The sequence below is a fragment of the Macrobrachium nipponense genome, chromosome 41 (assembly GCF_015104395.2).
Source record: "Macrobrachium nipponense isolate FS-2020 chromosome 41, ASM1510439v2, whole genome shotgun sequence".
NCBI lineage: Eukaryota > Metazoa > Arthropoda > Malacostraca > Decapoda > Palaemonidae > Macrobrachium > Macrobrachium nipponense.
The window spans coordinates 9,763,218-9,770,717 of NC_061102.1; positions in this window are offsets into that span (position 1 = coordinate 9,763,218).

A 7,500-nucleotide genomic window follows, 5' to 3' on the forward strand; every position below is an offset into this window, starting at 1 on the left:
CCCTCTTCCCATCTACCTAACTCCCACCTTCTTCCCATCTCCCACCACCTTCCATTCTCATCTCCCCCCTCCCACCTTCCCATCTACCCTACCCCCTTCCCATCTCTCCCCCTTTCCTCTTCCCATCTCCCGCCTTCCACGGTCTGACAACAATGGATTCCGGGACCAGCGGGTTTAATATATTCGGACCCAGAATAAATACTGGCAATTATGCCAAATGGGGCTTCATACAGATATTAATGGGATTAAAACAAGGGTTCCGATGTCACCCAGAAGGACCGGATTACTTGTCCTTGTGAAGACCTCTAATCTTGCGAAATGGGGCATGACATTTACGCATGATGATCTGGCTTGGAATAATGGTATATCTATTATATATATATATATAATATTATAGATTATATATTATATAATCTACAGTATATATAATATTTGTATTATATATTCTAATATATATTACTATATATTAGATACTATAATATATTATATAAATGCTTTAAAAAACAGTAGATGCACGTGACTTCATTAAAAAGGTAGGCGAATACCTATCATTCCTGTGGTATTCGCTAATACATATAATGTATATATATATATATAGTATATTTAGTTTTATATATATATTGTATATATATATAGGTATATGTGTATATATAATATATATATATATACTATATATATATATATATATACTATATATATATTATATTCATATACTCCGTGAAATGACGAGAAACTCCATACGCTTATCATTATCTTAAGTGAAATATTAATTTTGTTTATATATGCCTTCATCTACTTATATTTTTTTCATACTCTGCACACATTTCCATATTTTGAATAATAATGATAATAATAATAATAAACAAATAAAATGCGCTGTCGAGTTTTCTGTACAGCGTATAATGCTATATGAAACTCTCAGCCATGACCCGGTGGTGGCCTGTGCTGTCGCACCTACTATTGCGGTGCCAAACGAACGTTCGTGGCTAACTTTAGCTTTAAATAAAATGAAAACTACTAAGGCTAGAGGGCTGCAATTTGGTATGCTTGATGATTGGAGGGTGGATGATCAACATACCAATTTGCAGCCCTCTAGCCTCAGTAGTTTTTAAGATCTGAGGCTGGACAGAAACAGTGCAGACGGACAGACAAATAGTCATCTCAATAGTTTTTTTTTACAGAAAGATGAAAAAAAAACCATCTCAATAGTTTTTTTTCTTGTACAGAAAACTAGAAATAGCCATTTCAATAGTTTAATTTACAGAAAAAAATGACTTACAGAAAAATAAAAAAAAAAACTCACTAGTTTTTTGTTTTTTTTTACAGAAAACTAGAAATGTCCATCTCAGTAGTTTGTTTTACAAATGATAAAAAAACCATGTCAATTGTTTTTTGTTTTACAGAGAACTTGATATAGCCATCTGAATTATTTTACAGAAAAAATAACTTGCAGAAAAATTTTAAAAAAATTTACTAGCTTTTTTTTTTTTACAGAAAACTTGAAATAGGTATCTCAATAGTTTATTTCTGCAGAAAAACCATCTTTTACGCAAAACTAAAAACGAAGCTCGTGAAACTACACAAGCTTTACGGAAACCCATCTACCAACCAGCCAAGGTCGAGCGTCTCTCACGCAACCCCTTACAATATAACATTTAGACACCGTTCCCACTCCGTCGAATTCAGCGGAAAAGGTTGAACAAAAGGTTTGAAATAAGCCGGAAAAGGAATTAATGGCCCGTTTGAAAACCTCCCGGATATGACGGTATCTCGCGCCGAATGGGATATGAATTATGTCAGCCGGATAATGAACGATTATTTTGGCGTCAGGGATAATATAACCATTAGACTCATTAAGTCCGTCTGACTTTGATTCTGATGAAACGTATTGGTGGAGAAAGGATAAAAGTCTACGCGCAGGTTCTGTGCATACTAATCTAGGTCCCGTTGCTAAGTAACCAATTGGTTCGTAGCCAGGTAAAGATAGCTAATAATCCTTCGGGCCAGCTCTGGGAGAGCTGTTAATCAGCTCGGCGGTCTGGTGAAACTACGATAGACTGAACATGTTATTCATCTGAGCGATAGTCTCCCTGAGGATGGTGTGCAATTGGGACGTGAAAAGTCCAATCGAAGATGGAATTCTTCTTGCAATTTAATAGTTTTCTTAATTTTTCTTTGTTTATTGATTTATTCCTTTTTTTTATTTTAATTTTAATAAACTGTTCTCTTCTTTCTGTATTTCCTATCATCTTCCGTTACCTGTTTACCGTATTCTTTGGAAGTCTGAATTTCAAGTCAGCGCCCCCCCCACCCCCCCACCGTGATGGTCTTGCCCCATAGGGAGAGGGTTCCTCTATAGCATAATAATAATAATAATGATAGTTATGAATCTTTCAACATTCAATCTTAAACTATAAATGTTGGTGTGCAATTGCAAATCCTGTTCATTGCTAAGACAATCAATTTTAAGATATGGTCCAAAATGGTTTCTGGAAAAATAGACGCTAATATTCCTAAGTAAATGAAATCCTTATTAACCTTAGAAGTGAAATATAAGAAAAATCACTCATTGATCATAAAAACGAAATATCTACTTTTTTTCTATAATGTCTATGCTGAATACTCGCTGCAGTACATAATATCTCTAGGCTAATCTTTCCGGGACCTTCTTCTTCTTCTTCTCCTTCTTTTTCTTCTTCTCATTTCCACGGAAACTCGAGGAAGTAAAATATTCCAGAAAGGCTTAGAATAAAGACCATCTTCTCTCCTGCTAATTACAGGAGTCAGAGTTCGCCTTCTTTCGCCGATACGATCCACTGACACGAACTTATAAAAAAAGAAAGAAGTTTCGACAATTCATTTCCACACCCCATCGCCATTTCTCTCGGCGAGAGCCTTCTTCGAATCCTCTCAAATGGGAGTTTTCACGCCGAAGACCAGGTGTTCCGCGAATATGCAATTGTTGCTTCGTTACGGATAAAACTCGCTGGCGTTTTCGTGCCTTTTCCTCGTCCTAATTCCGCCCTGGAAAGATCGCCCAGTTTTACCGGGAAAACTGAAAGGGTGAAATGTTCGCACACGGAAAGTTCTGGCAGGGAGAGAACAATGAGGCCGTTGAAGATAATTTAAATAACTTGGTGAACAAAGGAATTCCTTCGCCTTGGGAGAGCAATAACTGAATAACAGACTTGAACAAGTAAAGATGATATTTAAGAACTAATCCGATAAGAAAGGATATGAAGGGGTTTTTAAAATCTTCAGTGCCGTTTTCAACGACGCCATAAAAAGGTTATAAATGTTAAGGGTATTACTTCCCGCCTACGCGAGAAGGAAAATTACAATTTTCAAAACTCTGCTAAACCCTTTTCAAAGTGACTCGAGTGAAATCGACGGTAAACAATTATTGTTTGAGATGGACGATTCGTATTTGTATGATGGTCTCTGTTCATTATGACATAACCGAAAAGAATTTATCAGTCCAAAAAAACATAGTCAGACACCGTTAATTGAGAGAGACTGTTATCGATAATGAGACCAAACATTCCCGGACTGAAAAGTGATTACAATTAATCATATCGTCATGGTTATTGTCATGGATTCCCCCGCTCCCCCCGCCCCCCTCCCCCCAGAAAAACAAGAAAAATAAAAAAAAAAAAAAACAGATATGGCCTCTAAAAGGTCTCTGTTATTGTAAAACCTTCATGACGAATCAAATTATTTATCCGTAATGAATTAGTGCAAAATAATTGTCCTCCAATTTTGCTGTAAGATAAACAGTTTTATTGATAATTACACAAAGAGGAAATTAACTGCTTATTAGCAGTACTATATATGATTCACCATATGGCTCGACTATCGTGCAAAACGTATGTAATATTTTCCAAGTATGGAAAATACTACAGGAATATGGGATTTGCAGTCCATACCCTGTACTAATACTGCACAGACTCAGAGATGGAACAACATACTACATCAAAACACGTCACACGTCGCCAACCCATCGTATCTGTCCAAAGACACGTAAAAATTCCAGTATAACAGAAAGTAAGTATACTTGTATTGTCGAGCATATTCGACCATTCGGCACTGGTTTAAATTAAAAATAAAACGAGCGACAACCCTCTTACCTTTAGTAGCTGGCTATCTCTCTCCAAATGATATAAGCTGGGCTAATGAATCCTCGTAGATACAAAAATATACTTTTTATATCTTCAAACTAGCTGAACATGACATGGAACAAAGTGATTAAATGACATAACATAAAGAACTAAGTCTGACCCATAAAAAGACTGCAAACTGTCATTCTACTCTCCTGAATTAGACTAAGTAATCACCCCTAAAACTCACAAACTATTAGTTTCTACATATAAATAGTCAAGTCTTTTAGAGAGTTCCATTCTCTTGTATAATGCCATGAACCCATCTGAAACAAAGAGACATGTCTATTATATTCCCAACACATAAATAAATGTTAAACAAATGTATACACACTACACTTCTCTCTTTTCAAAAGGCAACTTTTCCTAAGTCCTTTTAAAGGTGCCATACCTTTTACGATGGGCTCTCCTGACCTCGAGACCTCCAAAGCCGTCCTGTGTCTTATCACTATCAAAAAGAGAGTGTCACCTTTTCTCTCCGATCTTGGGCGGTTGGACCCCTCATTACACACACAAACACATGCACACATCCGGACACGACTTTAAAATGACATGGCAACCGCGAGCCTCACCCAGGCTGTAAGGTCACCAACCTTATATTTCATGATCATCAATTAAGACATTTCTTTCATTTCAACATCCTTCGAGGAATCCAGTGCTTGTCGCTAGGCCTTCTCTTATCTCTAAGCAAAGAAAGCTGAGGTCTAACAATTCACCGACATATTTGCTTTTTCTTTTAATACTTGCGAGTTTTTAATTGGGATTCTACATAAGCGATGGAAATGAAAGACGCCGAATATATCAATGATATAAAAGAAAAGTATGGAGGTATAATGTTATTAATAATTAGCCTAAGCTAGAATGAAGCTAAGTATGTTTAATTTGGCAAAGGGTGAAGTAACCTGAGGTTACCTTTTATTATTTAGTCAAAACGAAAAGGAAGATAAGTATAAATTTATCTTGGCAAAGAAGAGTGAGTTTCCTTGAGGTTCTGTGAGGTTTCCTGAGGTTCCCTGAGGTTTCCTGAGGTTTTCTGAGGATCCCTGAAGTTCTATGAGGTTTCCTGAGGTTCCCTGAGAATCCCTGAGGTTCCCTGAGGTTTCCTGAGGTCCCTGAGGTTCCACAAGGTTCCCTGAGGTTTGATAGGTTCCATGAGGTCCCATGAGGTTACCTGAGGTTTCCTGAAGTTCCATGAGGTTTCCTGAGGTTTCCTGAGGTCCCTGTGATTCCAAGAGGTTCCCTGAGGTTTCATAGGTTCCATGAGGTTCCCTGAGGTTCCCTGAGGTTTCCTGAGGTTCGGTGAGGATAAGGTCCCATGAGGTTACCTGAGGTTTCCTGAAGCTCCATGAGGTTTCCTGAGGTTTCCTGAGGTCCCTGTGATTCCAAGAGGTTCCCTGAGGTTTCATAGGTTCCATGAGGTTCCCTGAGGTTCCCTGAGGTTACCTGAGGTTCCGTGAGGATGAGGTTTCCTGAGATACCCTGAGGTTTCTTGAGGTTACCTGAGGTATCCTGAGGTATCCTTGAGGTATCCTGAGGTCCCCTGAGGTTCCCTGAGGTTCCCTGAGGTTCCCTAAGGTTTCCTGAGATTCTCTGAGGTTCCGTGGGGTTCTATGAGGTTTTCTGAGGTTCCGTTGGGTTCTATGAGGTTTCCTGAGATTTCGTGGGGTTTCCTGAGGTTCCATGAGGTTCCAAAAGGTTCCATGAGGTATCCTTTTCCAGTTTCGACTCGGTGAAATCTAACCCATTCATCAATTGTCGACATCAGCGATTTGCATCTCGCCCACCGAGCAGGCGGCGACTTTAGACTTCTGGAAAATCCACTTGCGCGCGCGCGTTTTTTTTTTTTTTTTTTTTTTTACGAGCGCGCGCAAAAGAAATGACATCATTTTATGCGCAAATAAGGCGAGCGAGAACCGTCGTCTCAAGCGCTGCCTCTTCCGAAAGAAATTTACGGGCGTTACGTGATCATAATCCTTCCCACTTTTTTATTTGTTTATTTTTTATTTTTATTTTTGTGAGGAATATTTCCGGAGAGGGTATGTGATTTAGGATAAATCATGAGAGAACCAACAAATGGGATTTGTCCCTCCCCCACCACCCCTTCTCTCTCTCTCTCTCTCTCTCTCTCTCTCTCTCTCCCTCACTCATTTTAATATCTCGGCTGCAGCTGCCGTTTCAGCTGTGGTTGGAAAGCTAACAGCTAACTTGATGAGATTTCAATCTCTTTTCAATAATTTCTTCTCCTCTCTCTCTCTCTCTCTCTCTCTCTCTCTCCTTCTCTCTCTTCTCTCTCTCTCTCCTTAGTAATTTCGACATTGGACGATATTCGTGGATTAATATTTGTGGATATATATAAATATATATATATATATATATATATATACATATATATAAATATATATATATATATATATATATATATATATATATGTGTGTGTGTGTGTGTGTATATATATAAGTTTGGACAGAAAAAGTGTGGGACAGAAAAAAGCGCTGACGGCAAAAAGTGAGGGTAGAACAAAGCGAGACGGAAAAAGGCGAGGACGGAGAAAGTACGGACGGAAAAAGGTGCGGAAAAAAAGTGCGGACGGAAAAAAATGCAGACGAAAAAAAAGTGTGACGGAAAAAGTGCGGAGAAAAAGCGCTGACGGAAAAAGCGCGGACGGAAAAAAGTGCGGAAAAGAAAAAGTGCGGACGGAAAAAAGTGTGGACGGAAAAAAGTGCAGACAGAAAAAGTGCGCGGAGAAAGTACGGACAAAAAGGTGCGAAAAAAAAGTGCGGACGGAAAAAAGTGCAGACAGAAAGTGCGGAAAAAAAGTGCGGATGAGCGCTGCGGAAAAAAGCGGGACGGAAAAAAGTGCGGAAAGAAAAAAGTGCGGACGGAAAAAATGTGGACGATCAGGACAGAAAAACAGTGCGGACGGAAAAAAAAGTGTAACAAAAAAAATAACAAAAAGTGGGACGGAAAAAAGGTGCGGAAAAAAGTGCGGACGGAAAAAAAGTGCAGACAGAAAGTGTGGAGGAAAAAAGTGCGGATAGAAAAGCGATGACGAAAAAAAGGCGGCGGACGAAAAAAGTCAGGAAAAGAAAAAGTTGCGGACGGAAAAAAGTGTGGACGGAAAAAAAAAGTGCAGACAGAAAAAGTGCGGACCGGAGGAAAAGTAACGGGACGGAAAAAAGGTGCGGAAAAAAGTGACGGAAAAAAAAAAAATCAAAAAAAAGTGCATAGAAAGTGGGGACGGGAAAAAAAAAGGCGGGATAGAAAAAGCGCTTGACGGAAAAAAAGCGCGGACGGAAAAAACAAAGTGCGGAAAGAAAAAAGTGCGGGAGCGGACGGAAAAAA